Here is an 18,046-nt window from a genome sequence, read left to right as displayed (position 1 = left end):
TACCTAGCTGGGTAATTCTTGAGCTGCTTTAAAGGTTAGAGTGACTCCGACAATTTAACATCCTGAATCTCTCTCACTCACAGGAATGAGGCGTGGGCTTGACCGCACACACCTGACCCACTACTGTGTTTACTGTTAGTAACAGTAAATTATCCCTGAGCAGCATGCATCCAGCCGCATTTCTCCCTCACCACCACCCCACCACCCAAGGGCCTAAAACAAAGACACTCATGAGAACAGCGCCTATTTCTATGTAACCTTACGTCACTGATTTCTTTCTAGATGTCCCCTCTATACCTCTCTTCTCTACAATGCTGAAACACTTATTAGTCATCCTTCAGGATCAAATGACTGTCAGCTTTGGTGAAACCACTCCCAATTATCCAATTAGAAAAGGCTGTCCCGGGACTTCCCTGGTGGCGCCGTGGGTAAGAACCCACCTGCCAACGCAGGGGTCACGGATTGAATCCCTGGTCTGGGAAGATTCCACATGCCGCACAGCTACCGAGTCTGTGCTCTAGAGCCCACAAGCCGCAATTACTGAAGCCCCCATCACTGAAGCCCCCCGCCGAGAGCCTGGGCTCCACAATAAGAGAAGCCACCGCAGTGAGAAGCCCAAGAACCAAAACAAAGGGTAGCCCCCACTCCCTGCAACTAGAGAAAGCCTGCCAGCAACGAAGACCCAGCACAGCCAAAAATAAACACATAAAATAAATTAATTTTAAAGCCATCCCCTCCTTTATTCTAATGCATTTTTCATACTTTATTATATTTTCAATACTACACTCTACTCTTACCCACATTTGTCTCCACGTTCTATACTATCAGCTCTAAATCATTATAAAAACATGTAGAGAATATCTTATTACAAACTCCCTCTCTCTTTTCACTCCTAATACCACCATTCCCTGTGTTCCTCTTTCCAACTTCAGTTCTCCTCTTTCTTTCCTTCCCATCAGCTATACTCCTGACCAACCACAATATTCCTAAAATACAGAGAAGACTTGCGGGACGGGGCTAAATACCTTGTAGAACAGTTTTGCTTTTTTCCAACATGTCATTTTTCACTTAGATGTTCCAATTCCGAAAAATATGGTGGCTTCAAGATATCTATCAAAATAAAACTCAAGGGTTTGAATTCTTCAGCTGACATACTGTGATACTAAAAAAAGACAGCAGGGCTTTGTTGGAATCAAGACTTTTGTCACCTAGAAAAAGCTGATCGCCTATAAAAACTGGGAATAATCACATCTTATTATCATATTCTTATAATCTTATATCACATCTTATAATCATATTCTTATGTTTATTGTGAGAATGAAAAGCAATGCAAAGCAAGTAACTGGAATAGGGCAAAATGGTGAACCCTCCAAGGTACACCATACCAAGAACAAACGTTCAGCAACATCAACTTTGTTCTCATTTGAAAAACAAACAGTTACAAATACCCCACACAACAAATTAAAAAGCTTCAGACAAATAAATTAGCCAGAACTATTCAGGCTATCTTCAGTGTACAGACAGCTGACTGGAATTCAAAATATTTTCCCACTGAAATAGTGTGGTGAATGGCACTTAGTAGCTAACGTAAAACCATGAACATAGAATAAAACTACTGTCATAGATGTCTATGTCCTTAAGATAAATAAGTGTAATTAAAGAGTAAGCAGGCACCTTTTAGAAGATTCTGAAGAGGTTATCCAAGTACCTTCAAAGGTACCAGGTAAAGCAAAGAGTGCTGGTTCTTTTTTAAAACCTCTTTGTATTTCTGGATTTGAGGTTTTATTTTTTCTTTGACAGACATAAATATCTCTACATCAAAAGTATTATTTATACCTAAGGCTGTCCCCTGGCACATAATGAAAATATAAGCAGAAAAGAAAGGAAGAAAGGAAGAAGAAAGTATTCAACCTCCTTGAGGTAAGTGGTAAAGCTCTGGATTAAGATAAGCAGTTAGAGGGGTGTTAGAGGGGTGTGTGCAGAGAGCAGAAATAAAATCTGATATAAATTTAATTAATAAGCAATAAAGATATAAAGGAGAGATGATCACAGCATGTGCCTCATTCTCTCTTATTTCAGGCTATCTGTCTAGGAGAAGGAAAGATATTTTAAGAAACATTAAAACTAAGGGCTTCCCTGGTGGCTCAGTGGCAAAGAATCCACCTGCCAATGCAGGAGACACAGGTTTGATCCCTGATCCAGGAAGATTCCACATGCCGTGGAGCAACTAACCCTGCGAGCCATAAGTAGTGAGCCTCTGTGCTCCAGAGCCCGGGAGCTACAGCTACCGAGCCCACAGGCTGCAACTACTGAAGTCCACGTGCCCTAGAGCCCGAGCTCCGTAACAAGAGAAGCCACCACAGTGAGAAGCCCGCACAAGGCAATGAAGAGCAGCCTCTGCTAGTGACAACTAGAGAAAAGCCCGCAAAGCAGGAAAGATGCGGCACAGTCAAAAATAAAAAAAATAAAAAAATAAAAAATTTTTAAGAAATGTTAAAACTAAAGAAATGATGCCATTAGTCACCTGGCAACCAAATGACTGAGAGCAGCAAAGCTGCTGTAGAAGCAGCACTAGTCAAGCAATGAATGATACAGGGAACGGTGACCACGGGCCAACTGCAAGGCAAATACTGATAAAATGGGAGTGCCTGCAGAGTGAAAAAGCTTGAAGTACCAAGACACTTCCCCCTGAAGTCCTGAAGTTAGCTCTGTCCACCAATATTGAGAATACAGAGAAGCTACATTGAGTTTCCCTATAAGACTAACATCTCAAAAATTAACAATAGGGAAATATAAGATGACGAAGCACTTTGAATTAATTTTCCAAAACAGGTACTGAAGGTAGAAAAAGAGAGAATAAGGTATCACAGGAAAAACACCCCAGCCAGATTTCCTTCTCCAAAAGGAAAGATGTTGGGGCAGATGGTCTCTTACTTGAGCAACACAGCATGGCAAGTGTGACCCATAGGACTTCCTGTGGGTCATCACGTAGACTACAGTCAGTCTCTGCTCAATCCTTGCAGTTTCCATTGCTTTTTTCTTTTTCTGACTTCACAGCATAGTTACTCTTCAGTGATTATAATTCCACTCCTAGACTAAATAACCTTAAATTCAAAACAATCCTTTTTTTAAAAGTAATGCTTCCATATGCCTAGAAGTTATATATGTCTGATGACAGAAGTTCTCTCTTCAAATAAATCTCCAAAAGTCGTTACTGATTTCAGGATGAGAGTAACACAAACAGTGAATGAGAGCATATTTATCAAAGTCCAAAAAGAAAATAAGAATGCACTCCTAACATCATTTACCTGTTGGAGGGTGGTGTACGCGTAGCATGGCTGAAAAAAGCCAAAGCCCAAACCAAACTTCAACTGCCTCCTATTCTCCTCCAAAATATACCTACTATACTCAGTTCAGTTCAGTTCAGTCGCTCAGTCGTGTCCGACTTTTTGCGACCCCATGAATCGCAGCACGCCAGGCCTCCCTGGCCATCACCAACTCCCGGAGTTTACCCAAACCAATGTCCATCGAGTCGGTGATGCCATCCAACCATCTCATCCTCTGTCGTCCCCTTCTCCTCCTGCCCCCAATCCTTCCCAGCATCAGGGTCTTTTCCAATGAGTCAACCCTTCGTATGAGGTGGCCAAAGTATTGGAGTTTCAGCTTCAACATCAGTCCTTCCAATGAACACCCAGGACTGATCTCCTTTAGGATGGACTGGTTGGATCTCCTTGCAGTCCAAGGGACTCTCAAGAGTCTTCTCCAACACCACAGTTCAAAAGCATCAATTCTTTGGCGCTCAGCTTTCTTTGTAGTCCAACTCTCACATCCATACATGACCACTGGAAAAACCATAGCCTTGACTAGACGGACCTACTATACCATGTGGAGCTAAAAAGCTATACCTCTAGGTCATGATTGTTCAAGGAAAGAAATCTGCAGCAAGCGAGACTATGAACTACTGAGGAACAGGATGAAAAGATCATCACTCAAATAATCTCACATGAAACATAGTGTGGTTTTTTCCTTTCTATTCAAAGGTCAGTTCTATGACTCATGACTTAAAGAGCCTTTCTGTGTACTTCACAAACCTGCCTATGCGTGTGGAATAAATGAAGGGGGGGGCGCATCTCATTATCATGAGAGAACATATGAGGCAAAATTTTAATTATGAACCCTTGTATTCATACAACCAAACTGGTTAAAACCAAAACCCACTTCAGCAAGCATCCTGAGAGTGGTCACAAAGTAACAGGGACGTAACGTACAGCATGAGGACTGTGCTAACACTGCTGTATGAAATACAGAAAGGTTGTTAAGAGTAAATCCTAAAAAGTTCTCATAACAAGGAAGAAATTTTTTTCCTTCCTTCTTTCCTTTTATCGTATCTATGTGAGATGATGGATGTAGCTGAACCTATAGTGGCAATCATGTCACAATATGTGTAAATCACACCATTCTGCTGAACCCCTTAAACTTATTCAGTGACATATGTCAACAATTTTCTCAATAAAACTGGGGAGGAGGGAAAGTTTTTCTTGTTTTTTTTAAGTGTGAAAGTGAAATGTTAGTCACTCAGTCGTTTCGACTCTTTGCGACCCCATGGGCTGCAGCCCGCCAGGCTCCTCAGTCCCTGTAACTCCCCAGGCAAGAATACTGGAGTGGCTAGCCACTCCCTTCTCCAGGCGATCTTAAAGAGCCTGAGTGTTGGCCACACAAAGGAAGCTGCATTTCCTATACCAATATGCTTGGGATGAACCGTTGATCAAAATAGACAAGTGTTTTTTTTTGTTGTTACTGTTTTGGGGTTTTTTTTGGTTTTGTTTTGGCCTCCAACAAGCTGATGACCCAGTGCCAGGAAATCAACAAACTAGTACATGTAGAATCACAAATTGTATCTTGTGCTATGCTATAAAACGTCTCCACTGAAAATTAATGGCTGATATGTAATTTAAAGGGCTTCCTCGGTGGCTCAGATGGTAAAGAATCTGTCCACAATGCAGGAGACCTGGGTTTGATCCCTGGGTTGGGAAGATCCCCTGAAGAAGGGAATGGCAACCCACTCCAGTATTCTAGCCTGGAGAATTCCATGGACTCAAGGAGCCTGGCGGGCTACAGTCCATGGGGTCGCAAAGAGTCAAACACGACTGAGTAACTAAGACTTTCATGTAATTTAAAAGCAGGAACAACTGAGTACCAGACATAGTAGACCATGTCACATAGCTATTTAAGTATACAATGAGGCGCAAGGTTTAAGTCAAAAACTGGTACAGTTCTAACCAAATGCACTAGGTCAGCAGTTCTCCACCTTTTTAATATCAGGATTTCTTGAACTCTAAAAAGCTTTGGTTATGTGGGTTATTATCTATCGATATTTACATTAGAAATTAATACTGAGAAACACTTGGAATATTACCATATTTAAAAACAAGTCCATTATACATTACTGTAAACAATTTTATGAAAAATAACCCAAAACAAAACAATCGCATGAGAGGTTTCACGTTTTTACAAACCTTAATGTCAGACAACAGAAGACAGCTGAATCCTCTTATCTACCACACCATTCAACCTGCTGTGATACGTCATATAGATCGAAATATATGAAGAAAATCCAGTCACATAGGTACACGTACTTGTAAAAGGAAGGACTATTTCAACAGCCTTTTATAATTCATTATAAATAATTGTTCTTGGTATTATGCTAAAATGACAAGTGGTACTTTCAGTTTTCATTTGAAAATACTTCCAAACTTAAAAAATATTGCAAAAAAACACAACAAAATAAAATAACATGAGGCATACCCTGAACACATCTTACTCAGATTTGCTTACTGTCTACCCTGAACACATCTTACTCAGGTTTGCTTACTGTATTAAGTTTCCTGTGAATACTGTAATGAATTACTACAAACAACAGGATATTCTTTTGAAGTTCTCCAGGCTCAATGTCCAAAAATGACACGGCATGACTAGGCCATACTCTTCCTGAAGGCTCCAAGGGAGACCTGCTCCACCCTCTCCTAGCTTCTGGTGTTGCCAGCAATCCCTGGCATTAAGAAAGTGGTACTTTCTTAAAGGTCAGTTGCAAAGTGCAATCTGAAACCCTATCAGTGAACTTTCATACTGTTACATTAAAATACTACCTTATACTCTGAAAAAAACTTTTACCCATGCGTGATTCTGCAACATCAAACATCATTTGGATAATACTGATTCACTGAATAAGCAGATTTTCAAATACTGATACATCATACAATATCAAAAACTCCACATTAATATCACCACCCATCTCATTCATAAAGTCTTTGAATACTGAGAAGCTGTCACAGTCATGGTGACAGATTCAAAATTAACATCATTTCTATTTGAAAACTCCAACTTTATCACTGTCAACAAATACTCTCAGATGCTTTCGTTAAAGCGATAGGGTCACCTTGCTCAGTTTTAAGAAACTGTCTGCCAAATACCCAAATTCCAATAATCTTAGTTTTTAGTCATTCTTTCAAGTAAAAATGGTATTTCATGAAAAAAAGTGGACTGTTCAGCATAAAAGCCAATCACACAAGTGTTCTTCCCCAAGACAACCATCCTACGTTGGTAGGCAGAAGTGCTTTTTGCATATTTTCCATTCTCACTAAAAGAATGTTAAAAATACAGTACTCAACTGTCAAGATTTAATGAAATGAGCAAATTTTGTTCCTTCATCAAAGACAGTCCCAAGTGATAAAGAAGTGGAGTTTATGTGAGGTTTTTCTTTGTTTTTTTTCCTTTAAGTCTGAGCACAGAGGAGTGAAAAAATGTAACTGACTACCAGTAGTCTGGTAGTGCCACTGCATTGATTCATGCTAAGACACCAGCAGTTTTATGCATCACTGCTTTTGTACCATCAGTGCATTAACAGGATGAAAATGGAAAATATATTACTATAAAACAATTTTAATACTGTGGACTCCACAAAAGGTTCTCAGGGACTCTCAAGGGTTCACAAACCAATCTTTGAGAAGCACTGTCCTAGATTAAAGTACGGATTGAGGGTTTGGTATCAGTACAGCTTCTCCAAGATTCTCTACACACTCATTTAATAAATACGCCAGTATCTACTATATGCAGGCCTATATAAATAAGCCATGTTGTGTGATCAAAAGAACAAAGGACTTCCTGATGAGATGATGTAGTGGAATCTGCTTTCAACCAACGACCTTCTCCCCCCTTGCTCTTAATATAATAACGACAAAATATTTTTTTTAATCTTGAAAGATACAATCATAACAAACATAACAAATATGTCTGTGGACCAAGACATAGAACAAACACACAGCAGTAAGTTGATGACTCTATGAACCTACTAAACTCTAGCACTAGGAACTAGCAAAGAAACTCAAGAAATTAAATCATGCACAAGGTAACAATAAAAAGCAAGGCTCATAAGTAGAAATCAAACATAAAATTCCTGAAAGGTGAAAAAAAGCTCTATCAATAGCTATCTAGTTGATGATATCGCACTGTTACCTATAGTTATATAAGAAAAAAAAGGGGAGGTAATATAGTTGATCCTCAACTTACAAAAGTTCAACTTAACGATTTTCCAACTTTACAACAGTGCAAAAGGGATATGCATTCAGTCAAACCCTACGTCAAATTCTGAATTTTTATTTTTTCCCAGCTGGCCAAAAGCAGTAGGATGCTCTCTTGTGATACTGGGCAGTGGCACATTTCAACTTACAATGGGCTCATTGGGATGTAACCCCATTGTAAATCAAAGAAAATATGTACATATAAAACCCACGTCATGCATAGTTCTGATATTACAATAATACCTCAGAATAGAATCTTGAAAATAGGCCAATGGTATGGTGGAAATGGTTTCTGAATGCAACGCAAATAAGCTCTGAGTGCCCGGGACAGGGAAAGGGAGACACACAAAGTGCATCAAAAAAAGAAAAACCCCCACTCAAGACACAAATTATGAACTAAACTTACCAAGTGGATTTAAAACTTGAACTAAGTAAGATGGCCAAGAAATCGCACTGATTCCAAAAGATGAATTAACCACCCAATAAAATCTTCAAATAAGTTTAAAATAAATGATTACAATCCTTAATCAACAGCCATGAAAATATAATACATACAGAACAATGTTCTAAAAAGAATAAAATATAAAACTTCATAAATTATTAAGTATAAAAAAGATGGTATTGCCCATTATCTGAGCACTAAATATCAGAACTCTGAATAGAAGTGGTTAGCATGGGATGCTGAAGCCCACATTTGAAACAAAACTCAATAGACTAGGATCAATTCTTAGATCAGACACCAACACATAATCACTGAACTGCAGTGGGGGCGGGGGGGTGCGGTGGGGAGCAGTGGGGGGAACTGATGAATCCAACCAGACAGCAGCACAGTGAAGTAAAAAAGGGAAAGAACACAGATTTGATCTAAGCCTCAATGCAGTATTTGCCAAAGTTAAATCTCTTCTTAATGTTCTTTTCTTGAGAGTGGATATACCATCACCTTTACAAGGTTGCTGAAAGAAGTTTTTAAAAAAATCACACATCCAAAAAAAAAAAAAGCTCAGTGGTGGGCAAACGGTAGGCTTGAAAGATGGCTCCCGCAAGAATCTTATGATTTACAGACAGAATCAAAGTTATTTTTAAGAGAGAATAATTATAAAATAACTACCTATGCAACTCAGATAAATTCAGGAAACGATGTATTTGTGTGTTTTCCAACTCCAATATTAGCAGGACAAACTTAAGCGAATCTAACCTTGGGACCCAACAGGAGATTAGAGACGTCATCTGAGAAGGACTAAATTCGCAGAGATGCTCAGATCTACAAATACAGTTTTGGTAGTGGTCTTAAACTGCTCTTATGAAAACAGTTCAAATATTTTCCTTAAACTTCTCTGACACTGTACATTTCCCTGTCAAAATAATTTGTAGAAACAGTATCTTTTATTAGAAAGGACACTTGAGTTGCAATTTAAGGACAATTTCTTCTTTGAAAAATCATGTTAAAATTCATAATTAATTCCACTGCAATTTTTTAAAACTATAAAGACACTGGCAATTTAACTAGCCTAAATTTAAAATCCCATTCATTACTCATCATTCTTAATAAAATGGCTTCCTTTTCAACTGCTGAAAGAAAAACAGAAAGGGACAAAACTTGGGCTTCTTATATTTCAAATGGAATTGGGAGTTACTTTAGTAATAAAATGCCTACAATTTACATGGTACCTTTACACCACATAACAGGCTTATCAAAAGCCAAAATATAAACTCTAATACACACAAAAATTATACTTCAACTTATTTCCCAGGGCTTAGGAATCAAAGAACTTATACTACTAAATCAAGTCTAGAAATGAAAAGACAATAGGATTACAGCTGTGCATGGCCAATTTATCTTCTGAAGTCAAAGCATGTCTGTTACCTTGCAGCAAGTCAATGTGATCTGCATGTCAACATATCTAAGGGTTGCAGTATCTGAAACCTGCATCAACCATAAAGGTGTTATTTTAATTAACAAGCTTGCCAACACATTATGAACTCTGCAGTTCCAAAGTTCTTTTTAAATTATTATCACAATCTCATTTTAAAGAAAACTTTAAAAGGCTAAAAACAAGATTAAGAATCATCCAATTCCAATTCTATTTATGGTCACCCTCCAATGAAACAACTAGCTCTATAAAAATCTTTTTAAACCAAGAACAATATGCTAGCAGTCGATGTAGCAAAAATAAAGTTTCCATAAGGCCCTTTCCACATGAGGGGCAAATTTTATAGTAGAGGAATGGAAGCAGTGACAAATCACACATTATGTAACAGGAGCGCTACCTGGAAAACGTTAGGTTCATTTTTACTTGGAATGATTTTTCACCTATGAAAGACAAAATTTTATAGGGCATTTAATTCACCTCCGTACTTCTGATCTTCAGGGTGACTGTGGACTCACACAGTATGAGCTTAATACGTGAAGTTCATTAAAGATTGATACATGATGGAAAATATATTTAAATCTTAGGAACATATGTTGAGCATGTGTGCACATGCAAAGCTTTCAAAGTTTTTAAAATGTGAAAATGAGCTCCTGTTATCCTTGATAAATGTCAGCTGTCATACACTCATGTCCAATACATACTATTTTTCACGAAGCAGAGTACCAGAAAAGGCAATTTTGAATCCACCAGCTGCATGTAATGGTTATACACAGAAAATTCTACTCAAGGTCAGAAGTTTATAGGTTTTCAATATCAACTTCAAAATAATGCAGGCTTTACATGTTAAAAATTACAGATTCCAAACATATTCTTTGAAAACAGAGTCATAAAAAAGTAACTACTCTAAGAGTTTGGCACATGAGAGAGAGGGCCACTGGTAACTGTGATATAAACCGGATTATTTGCATTTCTGGATCACTGAGCTGATATTTAGGCCAATTATATTCTTAATTAAGTACTACAAGAGCTATATTATTACCAACCTGATGACTTTATGTCTATATTTTCCAAGTCTAATAAAACTGTCCCTTTAACAAACCCTGACTGTGAACAATTACTACAACCTTACCTCCGTCCACTTTTACCAAGAGCAGAAAAATAGTGATTACACTAGTATAGCAATTTAGATAGTTTGTTATTTGTGCCAAAGATGGATATTATAACTTTAAGAGTTTTCTCTACATATTCAGAAAGTTTCATCCTTAAAAGCAAACCAGTTTAAACAGTTTTTCACTTTAATAATAGAACAAAACTATTAATAGGAATTTTCTTTTTAAAGTTTTTCTGTGTAGTATGTGACCTATGCTAAAAAAAAAAAAACTATATTTGAAAAGTAAATTGCTCTTTCACAAACATTAAGTTCAAACTAAGCTTTCAAAATTATAAATACATTGATATTCTCCTATATATCATAAAACTAGTGACCTCCACATTTTAAATACAGCACTAGTCATCAGTCATCACTGCACAGAAAGAATCTCTTAAAAGCTTAAAACCTAAAAAAAATAAAAAAGGAGTGAGGGACCTAGTGTAGTCTTATTATCTCAAGTAAAATAACTTTCGCTTTTCCACTTAAAACCACAGCGCTTCATCAGCCCAAGAGAGCAGATCCACCAAATTATGGCTTTCTTAGTATCTTCTAATTGGCCTCGTAAGCTTGAGAGCAAAAAATTGATTTCTGGATGTATAACTACAAAATATCCATCAATAACTTACAAACATTTAACGGACATATAGCAAAGTGTAGATGGATTTGGGTCTAATTTTGAATTCTTTTTTGAATAAAGTCTTTTTGACATAAACTTTCTTGACAAATGAAGATACAGGGCTGGAATTAACATTAACCCTATAATTTCAGGCCAACTACTCTAACAAAGACTAAGGTTTTTTAAAAATTGAGGTGACTTTAATTAACATGTTACTCTGGAATCTCAGAAAAGTCTGAGATAGACAGCACACCTTCTGAAGTCAGTGCCATTAGAAAAGTACCCATATTTTCCCATAAAATTCCTTTACGGCATCATAGAACTCTTAGAGAATATAGCTGATGTATTCAGGAATACTAACAGCTTCATTAAGATATGATTCACCATTGTTAAGCAACTATCTTCCAATTAAAAATAAAAAATATCAACACCAAGAATTTATAAAGATAAAATTCATATACCACACGCTTAAAATACACAATTCAATGGCTTTGAGTACAGAGCTGCACAACTGTCACCACTGTCAATTTCAGAACATTTTCATTACTGCAGAAAGAAACCTAATGCCCCTTAGCTGTCACTCCCCTAATGCTTCCATCCCCCCCACCCCACACAACTTCTCTCACACCCTCACCCTAGGCAACCACTAGCCTACTTTCTGTCTCTATGGATTTACCTATTCTGGACAGTTCATACAAGTGGAATCATACAACATATAGTCCTTTGTGACTGGCTTAGCCTAAAGGTTTATCCATGCTTATAGCATATATCAGTACTTCATTATACAGATATATATTTATCCAATCATCAGTTGATGGACATTAAGTTGTTTCCATTTTTCGGCTAACATGAACACTGTTACTGTCAACATTTAGTACAAGTTTTTCATGTGGCCACCTATATAAGAATCCTCCAAAGACTGCTAGTAAACAGCAAAGAGGCAGGGTCTTTAAAATTTTTTAAGTAGAACCACTTGTGCAATTTAAGTATGATTAATATGCTAAGGGCTCGAATGGTTAAAGTGGACAACATACAGGAACAGATGGGGAATGTAAGGAGAGAGATGGAAACTCTAAAAAAGCAAATGAGAGTATTAAAATCAAAATCACTAACAAAAATGAAGAATGCTGTCCATGGACAGAGCTGCTTGGTAAGAGGAGCGGAACCACTGAGTCTGAATACACACACATACTTTTTCTTTCTCTCCCTCACTCTCTTTTCCTCTCTCTTCCAAAATGAAAATACAAAGAGGAAAAAGGATAGAATATTCAGGAAAGGTGGAACAATTACAAATACACACATAAGGGGATTACCATTTATGTGAAATTCAAGAAAAGGAAAACTGTAGTGACTTAAAGCAGCCCAGTGGCCACCAGTTACCAGTAGAGAAGACAGACTGTAGAGGGGCACAAAGGAACTTAGGGGGTGGCAGGAGTGCCTTCTGTCATAATTGAGATAATGGTTACACTTGCCAAAACTCAAACTGTAAATGTAAGGTTGGTGAATTTAATTGTCTGCAAATTATAGTTTAATAAAGTTGTTTAAAAACATCATAGTACATACTGCCAATCCTGTGATAAATAATAAATGATTTGTATGAAATAAATTGGCTAATGAAACAGGGCTACTTCAATAAGAAAATTTACTATTTTCGAAAGAAATTCCCCATTAAAAGTAAATTTATTACATCAGCAGTTAAAAATCAAGTTTATCTTTTAAAACTTTAGAGTAATAAGTCTCTCTGCAACAAGTGACATATATTAAAATGTTCGCTGAAATATCATTCATACATCAAGAACTAGAGAAAACTAATGTTCAATCCCAAATGTAAAAAATTCTAATAAAGCCATACAAAAGACTACAATATAGTAGCAGAAAAAATAAATAAATCACATACAACATGGTGGAATCTTAAAAGCAATCAAAAGTTTAAAAAGCAAGTACACTACATTCCTTCTATTTTTGTAAAGCTAAAAGACAAAACTGAACATTGTTCAGGAACACATATAGGTGTGGCTTTTCAAACTTTTTTGAAAGCAACTGCAACTAAAGGAAACTGTTACTTCTGGGATCCAGGCAGGATGAGTTCACAGAGAAACACAGAGGGAATGGACACCCCTAACAACCCTCAGGCTCTTAAATTCAAATAGTAGGTTCATAGACGTTCATCAAAGTATACTTTATAACTCACAAATAATATATATTCTTGCTCATATAAAATACTGCATAATTTTAATGTTAAATTTTAAAAACTATGTGGACAAATACTTAATTTAACATTTGAGCTAGATCCGAAAGTGAAAGAAGAGAGTGAAAAAGTTGGCTTAAAGCTCAACGTTCAGAAAACTAAGATCATGGCATCTGGTCCCATCAATTCATGGGAAAGAGATGGGGAAACAGTGGAAACAGTGTCGGACTTTATTTTTTTGGGCTCCAAAATCACTGCTGATGGTGATTGCAGCCATGAAATTAAAAGATGCTTACTCCTTGGAAGGAAGGTTATGGCCAACCTAGATAGCATATTTAAAAGCAGAGACATTACTTTGCCAACAAAAGTCCGTCTAGTCAAGACTGGTTTTTCCGGTGGTCATGTATGGATGTGAGAGTTGGATGGTGAAGAAAGCTGAGCACCGAAGAATTGATGCTTTTGAACTGAGGTGTTGGAGAAGACTCTTGAGAGTCCCTTGGACTGCAAGGAGATCCAACCAGTCCATCCCAAAGGAGATCAATCCTGGGTGTTCATTGGAAGGAATGATGTTGAAGCTGAAACTCCAATACTTTGGCCACCTGATGCGAAGAATTGACTCATTGGAAAAGACCCTAATGCTGGGTAGGATTGGGGGCGGGAGGAGAAGGGGACGACAGAGGATGAGATGGTTGGATGGCATCACTGACTCGATGGACACGGGTTTGGGTAGACTCCGGGAGTTGGTGATGGACAGAGAGGCCTGGCGTGCTGCAATTCATGGGGTCGCAAAGAGTCGGACACGACTGAGCAACTGAACTGAACCATGTTGAGTGTATTTCATCTACTACTCAATCTCCACTGCAGTCCTCTGATACAGAGAACAGATGAAAGTATAGAATTCAACTTTATTCCTTTTAATAAGAAAACAGGGAAGTAAAATAACTCACTCAAGGTCAAATATCTAGTAAGTGATAGAGCTAGAAATTAAACCCAGGTCTCTCCAATGTCAGAGCCCAAGCCCTTAAATATTTCCACTCCTTCCCTAAAAATCCCCCAAAACCTTAAAACTTATGACATCAAATATACTCTACTCCTTTTTTCATGGAATCTCTGAGTTTAACTGCACCATTTACAGCTGTTCCAACAACAGACTTTCAACAGAACTGGCCCATCTGAAGTCCTCAATAAGAAGTTAGTGTTTTCCAGCCACATTCACTAGAATTTCCCACCAGTCTTTATAAAAAGAAAATAGTGAAGAAGTATGGCCTTTACCAGGTTGATCATCACCAAGTACCACAGATTCTCAACCTACCCCTATGCACGTCACTTTAAAAAACAATTTTAAATATCTTCATCTTACTGATAGTTTCATCTCCTAATCTAACCATCATTCATTTACACTGACTAAGGGAGAAGTAGTTCACTTAAACTGTTTGGTTTTTAAATAATAGTTGCTTTACAGACTTCCAAGAGTTTAATTCATTTTAACTATAAGGCAGAAAAAGCACAGTTTATAATTAAAACTATTATCTTTAAACTCTAGTAATTCAGTATCAAACTAAATTGAAGGACAGCGACAAATATAGTTCTCACAACTTAGAACATCATTCATATGCAATACTTTTTCTAAATATCAAGATTCTCGGGACTTCTGCTAGAACTTTAAAAACTACAATATTATTAATAAAATATGATATGAAAGCATGTGATAGTTATCCTGGTCTTGACAATATTTTCATTCCTCTATCCAACTATACATTGTTTTAATTTTAACAAAGATGACATAAAAATCAGTTTCAGAAATCTACACGAAATGCATCCATTAACCGAGGTTGTATTCAAAAAGTTAATTTCCAAGACCATGGATAATATCACAGCCTAAACTCCAGAAAGTCGTGACGGTAGAATTTCTATAGTTAAAGTTGAATTTTTCTGTTTAATAACCACAGGCTTACTTTTACTGCTGGAGTAATGTCATCTGTAAGTTTCTAAGGTATTACTGACTTCGGTGATACTTACATTTTTCTATTAACAATCACTTTTTAAACCACAAATAAGAACTTACCTTCAATTTTCTGCAACTGTATAATGTTTAAGCAGTATCCTCTACCTCCTCAGCATGAATATTTAAAAAGACTGCAACTTACTACAATATAAAATTCACAAATTATAGAAAGAAAAGGTCTAAAGTTTGCAAAGAATCAAGATGTAAGTTCTAACTTCAGTTACATCACAAACTAGTTACAGCTTTGATAAATCCATTGGCTTAAGCCCTTTACAAGGCTGGGTTGTAAGAACAAGGTTGAAACAGAGAAGTACTTTCTTACTGAATATCATTCAGATTGGAGAAGAAATAAAGTAACTGAACTTAAAGGGTTATCAAAACTACCCATCTGAAGAATGAAAGGAAAACAAATTGAAGACAAATGGAAAGGACAATGAGAAATAGCAAATGGTCTATCAAATATGTTAACTGGAGCCCCAGAAGTGAGACTGAAGCAAAAACAAAAAACTTCAAGAAATACTGGCCAAAACTTTCCCGAACTTGATGAAAACACCAGTCTACACACTTAAATTCAGTTAATCCCAAGAAGAATAAATACAAAGAAAACCAAGCCTAAGCACATTATAGTCCAACTATTTAAATTCAAACATCAAGAGAAAATCTTGAAAGTAGTCACAAGAAGACCATAAGACTATATATATACAGAGGGACAAAGATAAAAATTACCTTTTTAGAAACAATCAGACAACAGAACAAGATCTTTAAAGTGCTGAAGTAACTGACACAGAATTTTATATACAAGGAATCCTTCAAAATGAATGTGAAATAAACATTTTCACATAAGTAAAATCTGTGACAATTAGTCTCAAATACTTCAGGAACTAAAAGTACTCCTTCAGGCCAACGATTAAGAACATCAGATGAAAACTCCTGTCCATAACGATGAATGAAGGACATCCAAAATGTCTTCCTGCCAAATGGGTGGCTCGGCTTTCCTCTGTTGTTTGCCTTGAAGTCTAAGATTCTCATGGAAAAGATTATGTATCTAAATATTTTTATAAATAAAAGATAACAAGTCTAAATATTTTATGAAATAAATTCTGGGTGACAGACTACTGACCTAAGGTAACTTACACAATTTTACAACTGCTGGAAGAACTAAGTGAAAATTTCTAGGTCCCTTTATACACCTAAGTGGATGATGTCTTCAAAGCAGACTGCAAAAAAAAAAAAAAAAGATTAAGCAAAACAGATTTACACAGGATTGAATGAACTAGTGAAGATTTTAACTGCAGTTATTTGTTTTAGAATATTATTGTTTAGTATTATGTTTTCCAATGGGTTCTATAAAGAAGCCCTTTTTCTTTCTCTTCTATATCTAGCCCTCAATTTAATAAATTACACTTATGTACTCTAAAAGCATTCTATGTGGCACCTGATTCGATGTCTTCAAATTGCAGGGGAAAAAACAGAAACATAAAAACTGAATCTCTCTACTTTCCATGTCAATAATATTAATTGCATAGGTTTAATAAAAATCTGTCAACCCATTTATCAGGATAATTGGATAATCAAGTCTGCATCTTGAATGTCATAATTGAGAATAATTCTCATTTAATTCTCATTTAATCAGGCATGACAAGCCCATCATTAACAAACAATGACTTCACTTTATAAGTCAATACCTATAGGCCTGGAACCTATTCTTTGCTTATAGGGACCAGCCTCAAAAGTAGGCCAGAGACTCAGTAAATTTAAGAGAGATGACTTCATTCATATTTATAGGTCCTGCAAATGAAATCTAGTCGAGTTTGTTGAGACTGGGTTCCTAGTCTCAAGGTACAAGAATAAAAGAGACTTTAGAAATGCAAGCCTATATTCCTTAGGAAAACTTCCAGAAAGAAATTAATCCTCTGGTCTCAGAAGCTGTTCAATAAAATACCCTCAGGGAATTCCCTGGCAGTCCAGTAGTTAAAGACACCACATTTCCATAGCAGGAGACCCGGGTTCAATCCCTGGTCAGAGAGCTAAGATCCTGCATGCTGCACAGCATAGCCCCAAAAATAAATAAATAAAATAACAATCAAAGAAGCTTCTATGGTTAAAGATATCTTATTGCTCATTTTGGCACAGCATGAGAAGAGCCTTTTTTTTTTTTAAATTAACTCCAAGAATCAACTGTGGGCTTCCAATTTAGGTCAAGAGAGAATAATGAGACTCATCCCCAGACAAACTGAACAAACTATATTCAGATATCAGAGAACAAGCAGTGAGATTAGGAAAACAACTGGGCATGAGGGGAGAAGGAACCACATGACAACACAAGCCCTACCATCAGCCAGGCTTCCCTCTAGGAGGCAATTTTTCCAGATCACAACAGAGGGATGAAGAACTCAAACAGAGCCCAGCAATCCTGCAGAATGGACAAGATAATAACCAGAATTCAGAATGGTCAAGCTGGATAGATACTGCAGGGCAGTTTCTCAGAGAGACTGACAAGATTGCAGGGACTAACAAACATATCCTGAGATTTGTACCAAAATCCTACAAGATTTAGATTACCCAGAGAAATCAGGACAAAGAAGAAAAAGTTGAAACACTCACACCACCTACTTTCAAGCCTTACTATAAAGCTGCAT

General features: G+C 36.9%; 1 protein-coding gene across 22 annotated transcripts in view; it reads right to left on the bottom strand.

Moving 5' to 3' along the window:
• The window catches only part of NCOA3 (nuclear receptor coactivator 3), a 122,810-nt gene that overhangs the window by 35,609 nt on the left and 69,155 nt on the right, over positions 1–18,046 (bottom strand). For 2 of the 22 annotated variants that reach the window (XM_081559078.1, XM_081559067.1), the window contains exon 3: positions 16,542–16,624. The exons of 19 other annotated variants lie outside the window; for them this stretch is intronic. The gene's annotated coding sequence lies outside the window, so the exon portion shown is untranslated. Of the gene's footprint in view, positions 1–16,527; positions 16,625–18,046 lie in introns of all 22 variants that reach the window. One more of the 22 variants, XM_081559068.1, reaches the window with a different exon arrangement.

Source organism: Giraffa tippelskirchi, chromosome 13 (assembly GCF_054371585.1).
Source record: "Giraffa tippelskirchi isolate mGirTip1 chromosome 13, T2T-mGirTip1v1.2.pri, whole genome shotgun sequence".
NCBI lineage: Eukaryota > Metazoa > Chordata > Mammalia > Artiodactyla > Giraffidae > Giraffa > Giraffa tippelskirchi.
Note: the sequence above shows the minus strand (reverse complement) of the source record. Positions and strands in the feature narration are given on the sequence as shown.